The following is a 21,337-nucleotide window of genomic DNA, read 5'->3' on the forward strand; positions in this document are numbered from 1 at the left end:
CATGGGCGAATCCCATCTTCGGAACTATCCAGGAATTCCGGGATCTCGAGCTGCTTTCTGAATAGAGGAGATGGTGAGGGTAGACACAGAATGCTGGTGTAAATCAACGGGTCAGGCAGCATCACTGGAGAACATGGGGATGTTTCGGGTCAGGAACCTTCCTCAGACGGCAGGAGATGGCGAGGACAGGTTTTGCAGTTTGCTGAAACGTTCTGAGTCCAGTGATCTCATTGTCACTGCAGTAAACAAACAGAGACACTCATTGTTGCTTGCAATGAATCATTCCTGTCAGCACTAGGACACTCTGAACCTGAGGGAAGGAGCACACGAGGCTGCACACCTTGTTAAATGTGTCCTAACCTTCAGCAGATTGATCTTCAGCCTCCCTGCTTTATGTAGCTCAGCACTTGTTCCCGAAGGTCAGAGGATTGATTTTGAAGCAAGGGCTTGGATCTCTACAGGCGTGGTACAGCCTAGCGCCATCAACACTGAATTCAACCATCTTGGAAAAATCAGCCTTCGATCCTGCGTACATCCCGTCGTAGAACAGATAGCTGCACAGCTGAAACGGGGAACACCGCAGCTCCTCCCAGAGGTCGTGGCCTCTGTAAATTGCCACTGGTGTGTAGGGCGTGGATGAGGAAGTGGGATAATGTAGAACCAAGTGTGAATGGGTGATCGATGGTCAGCATGGACTCGCTGGGCCGAAGGGCCTGTTTCCATGATGTATCTTTAAACTAAACTGAACTCTGGGTTGCCAGTTCGATAACATAATCACTATATTCTGGAGAAACCAGATGCTGGTTTATACCAAAGATAGATACAAAGTGCTGGAGTGTCTCAGCGGGTCAGGCAGCATCTATTGAGAAAAAGGATGGTGATGTCTCAGGTCAATGATTCATGATATGTTATCACATAACCCCAGGTACAGTGAAGTGCTTTGTTGTGCATGCAAGCCAGAAACATCATACAGCAGACGCCACCCAGGCAGTAACATCATACACACAAAGAGTTGCCATGTTTCTGGTGCCGAGAAAGTTACAAAAAATGAATTGAACAGTTTTAACTTGTGCTGGCGGCAGCAAACCAGGCCTCCCGTCACACACGGCTGCAGGCAGCTCCCTCGCAGAATTCCCCCTTCGTTCTCAGTGGATTCATCGCCCCAGTAAATTGTCCCTAGTGTGTAGGACATGGATGAGAAAGTGGGATGACATTGATAACCAGTGTGAATGGGGGATCGATGGTCGGCGTGGGTTCGGTGGGCCGAAGGGCCTGTTTCCATGCTGTATCTCTAAAATAATCTAAACCAGACTAAACCGAATTTATAACACGACAGGATACTTAGCCTCGGTCCTGATTTTGTAGCCATGATATTTGTTTGTTCCTAACACAGACTCCTGAGTACACTGCGTCTAGTCTGATAATCATCCAGCCAGCCAGAGACTTTATCAGCATCTATATTGTTAATCCCACTATATAACATTGTACTCAATATCATCAATCCAGCTCCCGTCCTCAATGTCCTTTGATGCAAAAAGTACACTCTAAAAATAACCAGGAACTACGGTGCAGAAAAGTCAAACGTTATTGGGTTCTGTACGGATAAGACTTGGTCGTGGAGAGATTCAGCACGGAGACAGGTCCTCCAGTCAACCATGTCCACGTGACCATTTACACCAACGCTACCACAACATTTCCAATCAACTACCGACCAGGATTCCACCACTCACCTACACACCAGGGGCAGCACGGTGGCGCCGCGGTAGAGTCGCTGCCTCACAGCGCCAGTGACCCAGCTTCGATCCTGACTACGGATGCTGTCTGTGTGGAGTTTGCAGGTTCTCGCTGTGTCCGCGTGGGCTTTCTCTCCGGGTGCTCCAGTTTCCTCCCACACTCCAGGTTTGTAGGTTAATTGGCTTTGTTAAAGATTGTAAATTGTCCCTAGTGTGTAGGACAGTGCTAGTGTATGGGGTGATCCCTGGTTGACGTGGACTCGGTGGGCCGAAGGTCCTGTTTCCGCGCTGTATCTCCAAACTAAACTAGTGTATGAACGGGCGATCGTGGGTCGGCACGGACTCGGTGGGGCCGAAGGTCCTGTTTCCGCGCTGTATCTCTAAACTAAACTAAACACCAGGGGCCAATTGAACCTGCCGACCTGCGTATTTTAGGATGTTCGCGGCCACAGCAGCTCTACCAGTGGCCCAGCAGGTAGAGCTGCTGACTCACAGCACCACAGATCAAGGAGTCACCAGTGAGTTTACAAGGATGAGGGGGGACCTCATTGAAACTTACCAAATGGTGAAAGGCCAGGATAGAGTGGATGTTTCCACCAGTGGGGGAGTCTAGGACCAGTGGCCATAGCCTCAGGATCAAAGGATGTACTTTAAAAAAGGTGAAGAGGAATTTCTCGAGTCAGAGGGTGGTGAATCTGTGGAGGCCAAGTCAATGTATATTTTTAAGGTGGAGATTGACAGATTCTTGATTAATATGGGTGTCAGGGGTTATGGGGAGAAGGCAGCAGAATGGGGTTGAGAAGGAAAGATAGATCACCCATGATTGAATGGCGGAGTAGACTTGATGGGCCGAATGGCCTCATTCTGCTCCTACAACCTATTAACTTATGAACTTATGAGTTTGCACGTTCTCCCTGTGACCGCGTGGGTTTGCTTTGGGTGCACTGGTTTCCTCCCACACTCCTAAGATGCAGAGATTTGTAGGTTAATTGGCTTTGGTAAAATTGTAAATTGTGAATGAAGCGGATGTTATTGACTCGCCTCGACCACAATAGTAAACTGCAACGTCTCAGCCTGTGAGGAAGGGCTTCAACGCTGCTGGCTGAGCCATCTTTGCAAATGTATTCAGTTCAGGCTGTGCAAAGGTGCAACATTTCCCTCACACAAGTGATTAAACTGTGCAGTCTGAGCAATAAATCCCATTTAATCACTAAATCGCAGTTCGTCACCTAATTCATCACTGAGGTGGGAGAACAGTATTATTGTCAGCTGCAAAAAGGTCGATTTTCTCTGGAAAATTACCCTGTCAGGTCACTCCTTTACAAATCTCTAATTGGATCAAAAAAACCCTTCCAGCTCCAGAATGTTCCGTTTTCCTTTCGACGATAATTGGGGTGAGTTTTAACCCCGGCCAAGAGGGGCGGAGAGGACCTTGGACTTTAGTCTTTAGAGATACAGCATGGATACAGGTCTACCGAGTCCGCGCCGACCAGCGAATACCCGTACACTAGCACTATCCCACACACCAAGGACAATTTACAATCTTAACTAAGCTAATTAACTTACAAACCTGTGCCCCTTTGGAGTGTGGGAGGAAACCGGAGCACCCGGTTTCAGTTTAGAGATACAGCGTGGAAGCAGACCCTTCGGCCCACCGAGTCCATGCTGTCCAGTGATCACCAGTTCACTAGTTCTATCCTACACACTAGGGACAATTTACCAAAGTCAATTAACCCACAAACCTACATGTCTTTGGGATGTGGGAGGAAACCGGATCACCCGGAGAAAGCCCACCTGGTCACAGGGAGAACGTACAAACTCTGCACAGACAGCAACTATTGTCTGGATCAAACCTGGGTCTCTGGCGCTGTGAGGTAGCAACTCTACCACTGCGCCACTGTACCGCCTTGTTACCTGGAGTTGGTACTGATGTTGCAACAGTCACTGACTTAGAAAGCCACAAGGTGCTGGAGTAACTCAGCGGGTCAGGCAGCATCTCTGGGGAACATGGATCGGTGACGTCCATGGTCGTGCAAGAGGTGGCCACTGGTGTTCCGTTGCTGAGATAAGATTAGGGTTGTGTGGAGAACCAGGTGGTTGGAGGAATGTGGCTGTACCTGAACCCGCTGGTGTGGGACTTCAGGCTTCTGTATCTCCTGTCTGATAGGTAGCAACGAGAAGGGGGCACAGCCTGGATGAATGAATGAATGAATGAATGAATGAATGAATGAATGAATGAATGAAAGAATGAAACTTTATTGTTACATGTACCTAGGTACAGTGAAACACTGTTTTACATACAACCTAAGCAGTACACAAATGTCGCCACATGGTGGCGTTGACAAAGTTACAAAGGTACTGAACAGTCCTGACTACTGCCTGCCTCCACTCTCGGCAGCAGCACCCTCACCCCCAGTTCCCTCTTCATTCACAGCGTATCTGCCTCCACCACCACCCCTGGCAGCCCATTCCAGGCCCTCACTGCCCTCTGTGTGAAAATATTTGCCCCGGCACTGGGGAGAAGGTTCTGACTGTCTACCCTATCTATGCCTCTCATCATTTTATATACTTCTATCAAATCTCCCTTCAACCTCCAATATTCCAGAGAAAACAATCCATGATTTTTCCAACCTCTCCTAGCCAAAAACATACCCAAACTCTTTGCGTGTGGCCTGACTCGGGCAGTGGAGGAGACCCTGGACAGAAAGGTCAGCGTGGGAATGGGAAGGGGAGTTGAAATGGTTAGCAACCGGGAGATCCCACAGGCCGAGGTGGACCGAGCGCAAGTGTCCAGCGAAACAGTCGCCGAGCTCACATCCCTTGTTCCTCGGTTTTGCTGATGTTGAGCAAGAGTTTTGTTGTTGTGGCAACTATTTCGCTCTGTTAGACTTTGAGAGGAATGTGCTTGATTGATTCTTGGTAGTACCGGGGCTTAGGTGAGCTCGCTTTGAGAATACGGTGTAATTATGTACAGGATAATACAGAATTCCAAGGACGTCTTCAATTGCATATCAGACATGTTCCTGTTAGTTACATTTCACCGCCTTGCTTGGAGCTCCCACAGCCAAATCCAGCTCTGAGGTATTTGTGATTGGGAGCTTTAGTCTGCAAGTGAGTCTCAAATGACTGCAGGCTGAGTGCTGGGAATACAAAGATCTGACTGAGGCTGCTATTTATTCCTGAGATCGCCCCTCACAAGTAAGACTGGTATTGGTGCTTATTCATGGTTCCTAGGTTTAGATTTCTTGTTGTCACATGTACCGGGATACAGTGAAAAGCTTTTGTTTCATGCTAACCAGTCAGCGGAAAGACAATGCATGATTACAACCGAGCCATCCACAGTGTGCAGATACATGATAAAGGGAATAGCGTTTAGCACAAGATAAAGTCCAGTAAAGTCCGATTCAAGATAGTCCGAGAGTCTTCAATGAGGTAGATGGTAGCTTAGGACCAGTGTCCAGTTGTTGATAGGATGGTTCAGTTGCCTGATAACAGCCAAGAAGAAACTGTCCCTGAATCTGGGGGTGTGCATTTTCACGGGTTTGTATGTTCTCCCTGTGACCGCGTTGGGTTTTATCCGGATTCACCGGTTTCCTTCCACATTCCAAAGTCGTGCAGGTTTGTAGGATGATTGGCTTTGGTAATATCTGTCCCTAGCGTGTAGGATAGTGCGAGTGTAGGGGGGTCGCTGGTCGGCACGGACTCGGTGGGCCGAAGGGCCTGTTTCCGCGCTCTGAACCAAACTAAACTACTTCTCTGGAAGATGTTATTGAACAGAATTCCCAGTTGAAAGAATTTTTAAACAGCTGGCAATCACCACAGGAGGGACATGCGCACCGGGAAGATGTGATGCAGCTGCTGAATTAAAGAGGCCCTTGCATTTTTAATAACCCCATTAAGCGAAATGAAAAAAAAAAAATAGCTTTGAAATGTAGTTTCTTTATAAAAGCACACAGGCTCTGGAAACCAAATGATCTCGGGACTGCAATAAAATTAAAAAAATTATTCGTATAATGGATCGGACACTCCACTCAGGGAACAGTCACCGGTGACTTATCTTATACGTTCTACCTCCTGCCGAGGAGCGATGGTGTACTTTTCTTTTCTCTCAATTGCACATCCGCGATGTGCTTTTACTGTTTCCATTTAAAAACTCAACTACTTGTATCTTCCCCATAGAGTCATACAGCATGGAAAGAGGTCCTTCGGCCCAGCTTGCCCATGCTGACCTACGCTGATGGGAATTGGCGCAGAACAAAATTGGGATAAGTGTAGGATTGGTGTAACTAGCTGGATGATGAGCATGTAGACTAGGTTGCCTCAAGGCCTTGTTTCCGTGCTGTCTCTCTCTACCATCTACACTAGTCCCACCTGCCTGCGTTTGGCCCAGATCCTTCTAAACCTTCCTGTCCATGTACCTGTCCAAATGTCTTGTATATTACCAGCTTCAGCTACCTCCTCTGGCAGCTCATTATATATGGGAGAAGGTAGGCACGGGTTATTGATTGGGGACGATCAGCCATGATCGCAATGAATGGCGGTGCTGGCTCGAAGGGCTGAATGGCCTACTCCTGCACCTATTTTCTATGTTTCTATATCCACTGTGTAGTAAAAGTCGCCCCTCATTTTCTTATAAAATTGTTCCGTTCTTCACTTAAACCTTAAACTTCAATTAAACTTTTAAAATGTCCGTAATTCATGGTTCCCCTACGCTGGGTAAAAGACTGTGGATTAACCCAGTCTATTCCCCTCATCATCTTATTCAGCTCTACATGATCTCTCCCGAATGGTGGTTTAAAAATGAGAAGTTCTTCACTCATTCTCTGACAGGAATCTGCACGATGGTTAGCATGGATATGATGGGCCGAAGGGTCTGTTTTTGGACTCTATCTCTCTCCGTGTAGGAAGGACCTGCAGATGCCGGTTTACGCCCAAAATAGACACACAATGCTGGAGGAACTCAACTGGTCAGGCAGCATCTCTGGAGAAAAGGAATAGGTGACGTTTCGGGTTAAAAATCCTCACACACAGGAACAGCACCTCATATTTCGCTTGGGCAGCTTACTGCCCAGTGGTATGAATATAGATTTCTTTAATTTTAAGCAACCCTTGCATCTGCTCTCTCTCTCTCTCTCTCCATCCCTCCCCCACCCGAGTCATCCTGCTAGTTCCACTGTTTGCATCCATATACCCCTTCGTTATCACCTCTTCCACAGCCAACAATGAAGCATTGTGGGCTCCACATTTCATTGATCATCGGTGCCGGCTCGGATTTGTTCTGAACCGTTTCATACCTCTAGTTTCCCTCACCCCTGACTCTCAGTCTGAAGAGGGTCTCAGCCTGAAACGTCACCTATTCCTTTTCTCCAGAGAGGCTTCCTGATCCATTGAGTTACTCCGGCATTTTGTGTTTATTTTCGGTGTAAGCCGGCGTCTGCAGTTCCTTTCTACACATCCTACCAGCTATCCATGTTCTCCAGAGATGCTGCCTGTCCCGCTGAGTTACTCCAGCACCATGTGTCTTTTCAATGATATTGGGGGTTTTTTTTTACTTCCTGAGAAGTCAGCTTATGGACACTTCTCAGAAACCTGTAGCTAGACACAAAATGCCAGAGTAACTCGGCGGGTCAGGCAGCATCTCTGGAGAAAAGGAATAGGTGACGTTTCAGGTCGAGAACCTTCATGGCAATGTATTCTGATTACTTTGATCAAAGATCCTGTAGCGAGCAAGATAGATCACTCGACGAAAAAGACGGTCATGGGCAGATTCATGGGTAATTTTCGGCCCCATTTTCGTAACCGGCTCCCGCACCATAGATCCCATAGCGGAGCAAAGATACTAGTGCGGAGACGGAAGCTGGTTACGGAAACATCCTCGTAAAAATAAAAGTTCTTTGGTAAAAATCTTCTCATTTTCAGAATTATAATTTAGTAACACAAACTGTTCCCCCGCAACGTTGATTATACTGTGAGTCAGGTCGGGTCGGGTTACTGAAATGGATGAAAAAAAGGCCCACGTACCGCTCCTTTGCATACTACACGTCAGCCCATTGCATTTAGCAGGAGTGGTCTATCTTGCTCCGCTATAGGGTCTTTGACTTTGATGACACCATCGGTTGCTTTGAGGACTATGAGTGCAACATTACTCTGGAGCCAGCAGTGTAACCAGTTATCCATGCTGCATGCGGAATTCCACTCGAACTGAAATACAAACTCAAAACTGAATTGGACACAATGGAAAAGTTGTCAAACCAACAGATTGGGTCAGCTCCTTCGTTGTGAAGGAAAAGCCCAATGGCAGACTGAGGATATGCCTTCGGGTCGAGACTCTTCCTCACACCCCATCTCACCCTCAGGAACCTGTCGTTTGGTTTTGAACTAGAGATACAGCACGGAAACTTGCCCCTCAGCCCAATGAGTCCATGCTGACCAGCGATCCCTGCACATTAACACTATCCTACCACCACCAGAAACAATTTACAATTTTTACCAAGCCAGTTAACCTATAAACCAGCATGTCTAGGCAGTGTGGGATGAAACCGGAGCTCCCGGAGAAAACCCACGCAGTCACAGGGAGAATATATAAACTCCGTACAGACAGCACCGTAGTCAGGATTGAACCTGGGTCTCACGCGCAGTGAGCCAGTAACTCTTCTGCTGCGACTCTGTGCCACCATGGATGCGATGGGCCAAAGGGCCTGTTTCTGTACTCTCTCACCCTCTGACTATGCTGTGGGTTTATGCGCTCCGCATATCTGTGATTGTTCTGTCAGCTGCTCAGTGGAAACTCATTGAGGTCAGATGTGCCTCTAATCCCTACCTGCAGTCGAGAGCACCATCCACGTCAAACCACGCGTCACAAGGCTTCAGCAAGCTACTGCCGCCTGTAAAAATAACCCTTTGACTTCTCCTGCGGTGACACTTATCAGTCACAGCACCTGGAAAGCTTCATATTGTCTGCAGCAAGCCGTAGGTTTAATCGGCAATGAGCAGACCCATTCTAAATCATAGCACAGAGACTGATCACTCATTATCTTTCACATGCTCTTTGCAAAACCTCAATTGAATCCAAATTCTTTATTTTCCTCTCACCTTTACAAAAGCTTATCAGGGTTTTTACCGAACCCGAGTTACAATGGGAAAACAGAGGAGCATAATTACAGTCGGTGTTTGGCCATCAAGAAAGGAGGCAAGACCAACCATCTTTAGTGAGAGGGTGGTGAATCAGTGGTCTTTAGTCAGAGGGTGGTGAATCAATGGAATTCATTGCCACAGACAGCCGGCTGTGGGGGCCAAGTCATTGGGTATTTTTAAGGCAGAGACTGTCTGATACTTTATTAGTAAGGGTGTCATGGGGCGAAGGCAGGAGAATGGTGAAAGATATCTGTAAATTGCCCCCTAGTTTGCAGGCAGTGGATGAGAAAGTGGGATAATGATGAACTAGTGGGAACAGTGATCACTGGTCGGTGTGGAGTCAGGTAGGCCGAGGGGGGCTGTTTTCACGCTGTATCTCTAAACTAAAACCCTTGTGCCAGTATCTCAGGGAAAGAAAGGGAACAATTAAAATCTATGCTAAATGGAGCACTAGAATCCACGAGTGCATAAATTAGTTTCCACTGTACGACTGGAGGGGGATTGCAGATGTGGCTGACTCTCTGAACTACTTTGAGCTGGAGTGAGGTAATATTTATAAGGCCCCCTAATGATTCCACACAGAGCTGGAGCCAACAGTTACTTCCTTCACTACATTAACCATCTGCCGCTTTTGGTATTAAAAATAAAGCTAATATTTGTGCAACCTTGCTGGCAATGTGGGGAAGCCTCGCGGCCAATGAGCCACTGAGGTGGCACAGCAAGATCCCACCAGCAACAATGAAGACTGGCTAATTTGGTTTATAAGCGACATTGGTTGACTAGACTTTATCTTGCATTAAACATTAAGGGCCTGTCCTACGAGCATGCGACTCCATGCGGCAAGCGCGACCTAACGTGGTCGCTTGAGCCGTACGGCCTCGCGGGGCCGGTCCCACTTCGATCGCCGGAGCCGAATGGAGTTGTGCGGAGCTGGTCCCGACATTGCACGAGGCTCCGAAAAACTGACCGTGATCAAAATTTCCGCGCGGCAACGGCCTGCCGGCCCGCAGCCGCCTCGCCACCGGACGCACCGCCTTGATGGCCGTGCGCAGCGTCTCGACGCCGTACGTCACGCGCGAACTTCCCGCGGACTTCACGTCACTCACTCGACCTCCGCGCGGCCCCCGCTTCCGGTTTGGTCGCGCTCGCCGCATGCAGGTCGCATGCTCGTGAGACAGGCCCTTTAGTCCCGTTATCCTGTATCTGTACATTGTGGACGTTAATCACGTATAGTCCTTCCGCTGACTGGATAGCTAGCACGTGATAAATAAAAGCTTTTCACTGTACATGTGACAATAATAAACTAAACTGAACTGCAAGACCATGTGTGAACCAAGGCCCAAAATCCATCTGTAATTACCCTCCACTGCTCTTGCTTCTGGCAATAGTGTTTGGCTTCAAGTGGGAGAGGTTGCTGTGATTTGCTCCGTGACTTCAGCTTCTTCGGCCCTTTATTTAAACAGTATTGTTAGGATATTGGTAGTGTTTGTATTCTGTGCAGTAAACTGTCTGGAGCCCAGAAATACACACTGTCCTGTATCAATGAATGGGCTGAGATTTAGACTTTTCTTTAGTCTTTATACTTCAGAGACACAGCATGGAAACAGGCCCTTCGGCCCAACGAGTTCACGCCAACCAGCAATCAACTGTATAATTGCGCTACCCTACATGCTAGGGACAATTTGTACAATTTACAGAAGCCAATTAACCTGCAAACCTGCACATCTTTGGAATGTGGGAGAAACCGGAAGAAAACCCACGCAGTCACAGGGAGAACGTACAAGCTCCGTACAAACAGATCCCATAGTCTGGATCAAACAAGGTCTCCGGTGCTGTGAAGCAGCAACTCTACCGCTGCACCGCACGTCACTAACTCAAACCCATTTCAGTGAAAACCAGTTAGATGGGAACTAACTCAAATGGTGATGCAAATTCAAAACGTTAGTGTAAGCTCATTTTACTAACAGCACATGTTTTTGTGCTGGGTTATTTGCTCTGCCTGTGCCTATGGCTGCACCTCCTACCTTCCCCAGAAGATTGCAAATGGCCTAAAGTTCTATTATTTAATAATGTTGTATTCTCTGGAGAGTGCTGGAGATTGTTATCCATCACAGGGAAGAACACACTAAATAAATAACACATTTCCTGGCTGTTGCATCTAAGTTTGCTACAGCTTGTTCCCCCCCCGAGTTTGTCAATCTTTCTGTCCCTCTCTGAATCCACTTTGTCATTACCTGCTTGCATCTCTTCCTCTAATCACATCTCAAGCTGCTTCTCGGAGCCTCTTGACTACCTTTTGCCATCTGCTTGCTTTATCTTACTTTCGTTTAGCACAGTGTGGAAACAGGTCCTTCAGCCAATTACCAAAGCCAATTAACCTACCATCCTGAACAGCTTCTGCGTGTGGGAGAGGAACCCGGAGCCCCTGGAGAAAACTCACGCAGGTAAAGCGGAGAACGTACAAACTCCGGACAGACAGCACCTGGTGCTGTGAGGCAGCAACTGTACCACTGCATCTCTGCTCTGCCACGATGTCCTTTTCTGAATAGTCTGCAATGGCGTGTAGACAGACGTGCCGCATGAATGATGCATCTCGACCTCCTCCTGTGATTCTACGCCGTCAAAGAAACCAGCCTCCAGCCAAATCATTCACTCTGCATGATATCAAGAGATAGCCGGGAGCAGAGGAGGCTACAAGAGCCGGCAACATCGCAGCTTCAGGAGCGCAGGCATGCACTTCCAGCTGTAACGTTGCCGCTGTACAAGACGTCAGTGAGGCCGCATTTGGAGCATTGTGTTCAGTTTTGGTCACCCTGCTGTAGGAAGGAGGTTGCTAATCTGGAAAGTGCAGGCACATAGTTCCCTGATTGTGGGGATCACAGGTGGATCGGGTGGTCAAGCTGTCTTTCAGTGCATTGCCCTTCAGCATTCAGAGTACTGAGTATAGAAGTTGGGAAATTATGATACAGCTGTACAAGACGTTAGTGAGGCCACACTTGGAGTATTGTGTCCAGCTTTGGTCACCCTGTTATAGCAAGGTTGTCAGTAAGCAGGAAGGAGAGCAGAGAAGATTTACAAGGATGCTGCCAGGACTCGAGGTCCTGAGTTTTAGGGAGAGGCCGCTGAACCTCACCTATCCATGTTCTCCACAGATGCTGCCCAACCCGCTCAGTTACTCCAGCACTTTGTATTTTTTTTGTTTAGTTTAGTTTACAGAGATACAGCATGGAAACAGGCCCTTCGTCCCACCGAGTCCGCACCGACCATCGATCACCCGTACACTAGTTTTAACCGACACACAAGGGACAATTTACAGAAGCCAATTAACCTACAAATCTGTATGTCTTTGGAGAGTGGGAGGAAACCAGAGCACCTGGAGGAAACCCATGTGGTCACGGGGAGAATGTACAAAGTCTGTACAGTCAGCGCCCGTAGTCAGGGTCGAATCCGGGTCTCTGGCGATGTAAGGCAGCGACTCTACCACTGCGCCACTGTTATGCCTGCTTTGGTAAACCAGCATTTGCAAGTCCTTGTATCTGCACTGTATTCTTCCATGTTCCACTATTAGGAAGGAAGTGGAAAGAAAGGGGACTTTGTGAGGTAAAAATAATTCTTTATCAGGTATTCTAGCAACTGGAACTCAACAGGGAGAGACAGGGGAAGCGTGTATCAGAGGCTGCTAGAATTTGAGGAGAAGATGGAAGATTGAATGATGTGCAAATGGGCAGGTTGCAACTCACCCTCCACTGCTTTATGGGAGTTCAATTAAAATTCTGATCAAAAGCAATCCGGATAATTAATAATGGAAGTAAATTTAACAAGTTCAATTTTTCCTTAATGTAGCCATTGGAATTAATTTTAAAGTTTAATCAGACATGAGTTATGACTGAACCAGAATGGATTCGGAGGAACCTTTGCAGTGTTATCGGTTTCAGGTGTATGCCTCTTTTCCGGGACACTTCCACAGCTGCACCATAGAGAGAATACTGTCGGCTTGCATCACAGCTTGGTTTGGCAACAACTCTGCCCAAGACCGCAAAAAGTTGCAGAGAGTCATAGATGTAGCCCAGCCCATCACACAGACCAGACCCCCACCATTGACTCCGTCTACACTTCACGCTGCCTCGGAAAAGCAGCCAACATAGACAATAGAACAGTGCAGCACAAGAACAGGCCCTTCAGCCCACAATGTCTGCACTGAACATAATGCCAAGGCCATCACTTATCCACCAGCACACAACCCATATCTCTCCATTCCTACATATCCATATTCCTATCCAAAAGTGTTTGAAATGCCGCTTATACCTTTGCTTCAACCACCACTCCTGGCAGTGCATTCCAGGCACTCAACATTCCCACTATCAAAAAAAACTACCCCTTACATCTCCTTTACATTTCACCCCACTCACATTAAAGCTATGTCTAGTATTTGAGCATAATCAAAGACTTGTCCCACCCCAGTCATTCCTTCTTCTCTCCGCGCCCATCGGGCAGAAGGTACAGAAACTTGAAAGTGCTCACCACCAGATTCAGGAACTGCTTCTTCTCCTCTTATCAGGCTTCTAATGGTCCTTCCTTAAGCTAGGGTACTGTCCGATTCACCTCTACCCCATTGTGGACATTGGCCCTTGAGTCCTGTCAACATCCTTGTAAATTTCTCCAGGCCCACAGCACTTTGTGTTTTGCTGGTGTGGGTCTTTGATGATGTTGGCTGCCTTCGTGAGGCAGCGAGTCCTGTAGATCCCTTCAATGGAGGGGAGCCTCGCTGGAATAGTACTCATTCCTAAAGTTAAGGTTAACATTTAGTTTAGTTTATAGATACAGCGCGGAAACAGGACCTTCGGCCCACCGGGTCCACGCCGACCAACGGACAATTTACAATTTTTACTGAAGCCAATTAACCTCCAAACCCGCATGTCTTTGGAGTGTGGGAGGAAACCAGAGCACCCGGAGAAAACCCACGCGGTCACGGGGAGAACGTGCAAACTCCGTACATTCAGCACCAGCAGTCAGGATCGAACCCGTGGCTCTGGCACGGTAAGGCAGCAACTCTGACGCTGCGCCAACATGCCGCCCTTAAATGGGAATAATGAAGTTAAACATGAAAAAGCAAAATAGCTTGTTTAAGAAGGAACTGCAGATGCTGGAAAATCGAAGGTAGACAAAAGTGCAGGAGAAACTCAGCGGGTGCTGCAGCATCTATGGAGCGAAGGAAATTGGCAACGTTTTGGGCCGAAACCCTTCTTCAAACTGGGGAAGGGTTTCTGCCCGAAACGTTGCCTATTTCCTTCGCTCTATAGATACTGCCGCACCCGCTGAGTTTCTCCTGCACTTTTGTCTACCTAAAGCTAAATAGCTTGCCGTGTCAGCCAGTTTTACAGCATTGCAATTTTTTTTCAATTAAGACTACAGTCTGCACCTCTATTTTAAGTCTTCCATTTATCCTGTTCAACTGAAAACCAAGTCCAGAATCTGAAAGGCTTCACATCCAAATATAACCTTAGGGTCATCAATTAGCTCCTTGCTTTCTCACTGTTCAGCTGTTTCAGAAATAGAGCTACATTGGACCTTGTTGTAATTGATAGAAGATCATTCCATCAATTAACAGCCCTTGGGAAATCAGTTCGATTCTCAGCTCTCAATTACAATGGCAGTTGGCTGTTTCTAAGGAATTTGGACTCTGCAACTGGAAGTAAAAGGTTAAACACGTGACAAACCTTTCTTGGACCACCCTCCGAAAACTGGGATAGACACAAAGTGCTGGAGTAACTCAGCGGGTCAGGCAGTATCTCTGGAGAACACGGATTAGTTTAGTTTGGAGATACAGCGTGGAAACAGGCTCTTCGGCCCATTGAGTTCACACCGACCAGTGATCCCCGCACATTAACATTATCCTACAAACACTCTGGGACATTTTACTGAGCCAATTAACCTACAAACCTGTACGTCTTTGGAGTGTGGGAAGAAACCCGCACAGGTCACGGGGAGAATGTACAAACTCCGTATAGACACCATCTGTAGTCAGGATCGAACCCGGGTATCTGGTGCTGTGAGGCAGCAGCTCTACCCACTGTGCCTACTCTGGTGGACAGCATGCAAAACAAACTCTTTCACTGTGCCATGCCAACGCGATGGGAGATGATTCCAGTCGGGGCCCTTATTCAGACTGCAAATGGGAGGGTGGAGTGGATTAGCTGGAGGCGAGAAAAGGCCAGGAGATAGCCAGCACAAAGGACCCATGCAGGGTGGAGCGCCTGTAAACCCATTGTTGCGTTTCAGTTTAGTTTATTGTCACGTGTGACAATGTACAGTGAAAAGTTTTTGTTGCGTGCTAACCAGTCAGTGGAAGGACAATACATGATTACAATCGAGCCATCCACAGTGTACAGATACAGGATTAAACCCAGTAAAGTCCAATCAAAGATAGTCAAAGGGGCGCCAATGAGGAACACTGAATCAGTACAATGTGATCAATTATATCGGCACATTAGGAGGTTGCACTGTTGCACAACTGGTAGACCTGCTGCCTCCCAGCACCAGACTTGGGTTCGATCCTGGCCTCAGATGCTGTATGTGTGGAGTTTGCACATGTTCCCTGTGACTGCGTGGGTTTTCTCCTGGTGCCCTGGTTTCTCCCACATCCCAAAAGACATGCTGGTTTGTAGGTTAATTGGCCTCTGTAAAGAAAATTGCCCCTAATGTGTAGGGAGTGGATGAGAAAGTGGGATAACTTAGAACTGATGTGAATGGGTGGGATGAAGGGCCTGCTTCCATTGTTGTATCTCTAAAGTAACCACCTTAGTCGGATTATGAGGTCATTACTTGGACTGGGTTGGGTGCGAGTTAATCTCAATGCCAAACTGCACAAGAAGACACTGCATAAGAATCCCTTGCTTTGCGACTAACATGGTTTTCCGACCCTAGTTCAATACAAATCAACATTTCATTTACCAAACGTTTCTAGGGCCAGAGACCTGGGTTCGATCCTGACCTCGGGTGCTGTCCGTACGGAGTTTGTACGTTCTCCCTGTGACCGCGTGGGTTTTCTCTGGGTGCTCCTGTTTCCTCCCACACTCCAAAAAACGTTCTGGTTCGTTGGTTAATCGGCTTCTGTGAATTGTCCCGAGTGTGTAGGGTAGAACTAGTGTACATATGATCGCTGGTCGGTATGGACTCGTTGGTTGGAAGGGCCTGTTTCCACAAAATTCCTCCTCATCTCCTTTCTAAAGGCATGTCCTTTTGTTCTGCGGTTGTACCCTCTGGTCCTGTGCTGTACAGTTCTATGTTCTCAGGACTGAGAGCGTCAGGAGCTGAACCCCACTGTAGTCATGGGGTGAGATAAAACACCCTTATTTGATCATGGCCATGCTGGTTTGTAGGTTAATTGGCCTCATAACACAAGTTAATTGAACCAGATTTATGTTAAACAGCAGCATACTGAGTCACATCGTTAAGATATGACACTTAATCTTTAGAACTGTACTAAAACATGGGTTAAAAGTTAAAAAAAACACTTCAAGCTGTTTGATTTATTATTTATTTTATGGAGCAGACTTTAAGCAAGGAGAAATCTTCACAGGAAATTAATTCCAGCCTTTCCCGAGAAAAACAATCTTGAAGTATAGAAATGCACAGCATTTAATTTTTATGCTTTAATACATCAACTGTTAACAATTTAATGGTGTTAGAACACACAAGATAGAACCATACAGCACAAGCACAGGCCCTTCGGCCCACAAAATGTCTATGCTGAACATGATGTTAAGACCAACTCTTGTCTGTCTGCGTGTAATCCATATCCCTCCATTCCCTGCACATCCATGTCTCTGCCGCTATTGTATCTGTCGCTGCCTCCGGCAGCGTGTTCCAGGTACTCACTATCCTCTGTGTAATAAAATTGCCCCATAATCTCTTTTAAACTTTATCCATCTCACCTTAAAACTATCAAGAGTCAAGAGTGTTTTATTCTCATATGTCCCAGATAGAACAATGAAATTCTTAAGGCCCGGCCCCACTTTCCCAAGTTACTCATGAACTCGCCTGAGTTTTCCCCTTGATTCGAACTCGGGGAATGTCGGGTAATGTCGGTAGCGAGCTCGTAGGAGCCCATGGGAATCAGTAGATGTTTGGTAGCGGCTCGTAATGCCAGCCGTAGGAACTCGGGGCATCAGGTAAGTCGGGACGTCTTTTTCAACTTGCTGAAAAATGTCCACGAGTAAAATAAATAGCCCCGAGTACCTACGAACGGCTATTACCGTAATTCTCCGCGTTCGAATCAAGGGGAAAATTTGGCAGAGTTCGTGAGTAACTCGGGAAAGTGGGACGGGGCCTTTACTTGCCGCAGCACAACAGAATATGTAAACATAGTACACTGTAAACAATATAATAAACAAGAAGACAAAAGTTCAGTGTGCGAGTATATACATACATGTACACACATACGTACACTGAAAAAAACAATAATAGTGCAAAAAGACAACCAATGCCCCAAAGTCTATGTAGTTCAGAGCTTATTGGAGGTTGCAGTGTTTAATATAGTTCTATGCCATCTAGTATTTGATCTTTCCATCCTGGGAAAGTGAGGAAATAGGATAGAAGTACACAAGGCCTCCATTCATTGAATCATAGAGTTCCACAGCACAGAAACAGACCCTTGGGCCCAACCTGTCCATGCTGAGTAAGATATTTACCCGAGCTAATCCTAGTCCTTTATTATACACATGACTTGCTAACTATAAAGTACCATTCCAAACATTGATGGTAAATTCATGATACAAATGGAAATTTAATAAGATCTTGAGTGATCTTGCCCAGGCCTGAACCCACCCTTATGGCCATCCCCCCAGGTTCTACAATCCTGAATTAAAAAAAGACCCATCTTCACCTTAAATGTCTCCAGTGACTACCAGTCTCCACAATCAGAGGACAGAGAATTCCAGATACTCCAGGATGTGGATCACGTGCTGGCAGATGGGATTAGTGTATCATGGCATCATGTTCGGGGTGGAAGATTGCAACCTTCCGCCCTGTTTCAACTAATGCAATCAACTCGACGTGCACAAACGGCACATCAAATAGAACAAGTTGTCCAACAACTTTAGGCTGTGCACGCCACACAAGCGAAGAAGAAGCATCATGTTCGGCAGGTCCATTGTGGGCCAAAGGGCCTGTTCCAGTGCTATACTGTGTCAGGTTCCATGTTTTATGTTTCACCACTTTCCATAGGAAGAGGTTTTGATGTTCCTCCATTCTCCATGAGCAGGCCCTCATCCATGTCCCCTCGTGTGAGGAGCAGATTGGAAAGTAAAGATAAAAGGAGAATGTGAAGACAAACAACTCAGACGGAAACTAATTGTGATTCTGAACTTCCAAATAGCGGGGAGACGGAAACAGAGTGAATAAGGGTCCTCAAAAAGCAATTGGACGGACACTTTGAGTGAAGGTACTTTGCAAGAGTGGGCTACTGTACAGAATAAATTCTCCACAAGGCCCCACATGTGAACTCAATGGACCTGCTGTATGATTCACTGTTCATTTGCTTCTTTAAAACTTTCCGTTGAATTCATGATGTTACAGCTGTTGTAGCTGGGCACCAACACGCAATCCAAAACTAATTGGCTAACACACACATGCTGGTTTAAGCGTGTTCTTTAAGCCATTAGCCTCCCTCCATTGTTACCCCCCCCCCCCCCCCCCACTTCTACCTCACCCCCTCAAAGCCCGGATCGTTAGACTTTAGAGATACAGCGCGGAAACGCTCCCTTTGGCCACCCAGTCCGCGCCGACCAGCGGTCCCTGTACACAAGCACTATCCTACACACAAGGGACAACTTACAATTTTACCAAAGCCAATTAACCTACAAACCCACACGTCTTTGGAATGTGGGAAGAAATCGGAGCATATGGAGGAAACCCACGCGGTCACAAGGAGAACGTACAAACCCCGTACAGACAGCAACCCCTGGCGTTGTAAGGCAGCAGCAACTCGACTGCTGCGCCACTGTGCCACCCTAAACCCAAGCCCACCCCTAGCCTCGATTATTTCTCAGCACTGGACCTTTATATAGGGACGGAACCACAGCATGTTTTGGGAACAGCTTCATTCAAGATCACAAGAAACTGCAGAGAAACGTGGACGCGGCCCAGACCATTGCACAAACCAACCGCCCGTCCACTTTAGTGCAGCGCAGTGGCGCAGCTGGTTGAACTGCTGCCTCATGTGTCAGAAACATGGGTCCGATCCTGAGCACGGACACTGTCTGTGCGGAGTTTGCACGTTGTCCCTGTGACCACATGGGGTTCCTCCGGGTGCTCCAGTTTCCTCCCACATTGCCAAGACGTGTGGGTTCGTAGGGTTAATATGCGTCTGTTTAGTGTGTAGGGAGTGGACGAGAAAGTGGGATAATGTAGAACTCATGTGAACAGGTGGTCGATGGCCGGCATGGACCCGGTGGGCCGAAGGGCCTGTTTCCATGTTGTATCTCTAAACTAAACTAAACTTGCCACGCTTTTTCCTCTCCCGCCCCTGACACTCTTTTCCAGCTACATCCCCCACCCTCCTCTACTATAATCAGTTCGAAGAAGGTTCCAAACCGAAAACGTTGCCTGTCCATTCCCTCCACAGATGCTTCCTGACCTGCTGAGTTCCTCCAGGACTTTGTGTTTAACTCGGGAATTGATTCATGTTTAGTGTAATTTTAGTTAGATTGGAGATGCAGTGTGGAAACAGGCCCTTCGGCCCACCGAGTCCACACCGACCAATGATCACCCGTACTCTAGTCCTAACCTGTACACTAGAGGCAATCTACAGAGGCCAATTAACGTACAAACTTGTACGTCTTTGGACTGTGGGAGGAAACCAGAGCACCCGGAGGAAACCCACGTGGTCACAGGGAGAACGTACAAACTCTGTACAGACAGCACCATAGTCAGGATTAAACCCGGGCCTCTGGCGCTGTGAGGCAGCAACTCTCCCGCTGCGACAGTGCGCACAGCCTCTTGCAATTAAAAAATTTTTGACAGCAAGACACAACTTATTCTTCTGGTCTTGCTGATCACTGTTAGGGCTACTTGACGCAAGATTATGAGAAGGCCACTTCAGTATGGAACAATATGTACTTTCATGGACTAAAGTAGTTCTACCGCAAATGCAGCATTCATTTTGTGTGAAATAATATTATCATTTTGTAGCTGAGCTCCTGAGGCAAGCATAAAGTATGTACGTGTGGATTCATCTACAATTCCAACCAATGCTGAATTATTTTAAATAACCAGTCTTCTTTAAGAACACAAGGGATGGAGTCATACAGCGTGGAAACAGGCCTTTTGGCCCACCTTGCCCACACCGACTAACATTGTGCATCTACATTAGCCTCACCTGCCCATGTTTGGCCCATATCCCTCTAAACCCGTCCTGTCCAGGTACCTGTCTAAGTGCTTCTTGAACGTAGTGATAGTACCAAACATGGCTATAGGGGAACTCAGGCCCTTACCCTTGTTCTGCCATTCAATAATATCATGGTAGATCTTATGGTAGACAAAAATGCTGGAGAAACTCAGCGGGTGAGGCAGCATCTATGGAGCGAAGGAAATAGGCAACGTTTTGGTAGATCTTATGCCACTTTCCTGTATTGGCCTTTATCACTTAAAATCTAAACATTATATTATTAAATTAATTGAAAGATATATCCAGGAAACAGGTCCTTTGGCCCACCGAGTCCACGCCGACCATCGATCACCCGTTCACACTAGTTCTATGTTGTCCCACTTTCTCATCCACTCCCTACGCACTAAGGCCAATTAACCAACACATCAGCACATCTTTGAGTGTGTAGTTTAATTGGCCTGTCTATAAATTGCCCCTAATGTGGAAAGGAAGGGAGGAAACCGGAGCACCCAGAGGAAACTCACGCAGTCAGATATTGGATATGCAGATATTTCTGTGCTATGTTGGGGCGTCCCAGTGGTGCAGCTGTTACGAGAAGAAAAAAATAGCTCAGTATCTACATCAGGAAATAACCCACAAGAATGTTACACAAAAAAGGTGGAAAGCATACAAATACAATCCTTCCTTCTCTGGCCTCACAATGCCAGAGCCCAAGTGCAATCCTGACCTCCGCCGCTGTCTGTGTGGAGTTCACACATTCGCACTGTGACCATGTGGGTTTTGCCCGGGTGCTCTGGTTCCCTCCCCACATCCCAAAGACGTGCGGGTTAGTGGGCTCATTGGGCCCGCTGTAAATTGTCCCTAGTGTGTGAGGAACGGATAAGAAAGTGGGATTGCATACAACTAATGAGAACGAGTTGGCATGGACTCGGTGGGCTGGAGGACATGTTTCCACGCTAAATCTCCAAACTAAAGCAGAATTAAGTTAATTAGGTTTGGAAATCTCCTGAGCAACTCATTCACTTTGCTTCAACATTGAATCCTACAGTCAGCTGAATGACCAACAAAAACCATCGGACAAGTG

This window comes from Amblyraja radiata, chromosome 22 (genome assembly GCF_010909765.2).
Source record: "Amblyraja radiata isolate CabotCenter1 chromosome 22, sAmbRad1.1.pri, whole genome shotgun sequence".
In the NCBI taxonomy this organism is placed as follows: domain Eukaryota; kingdom Metazoa; phylum Chordata; class Chondrichthyes; order Rajiformes; family Rajidae; genus Amblyraja; species Amblyraja radiata.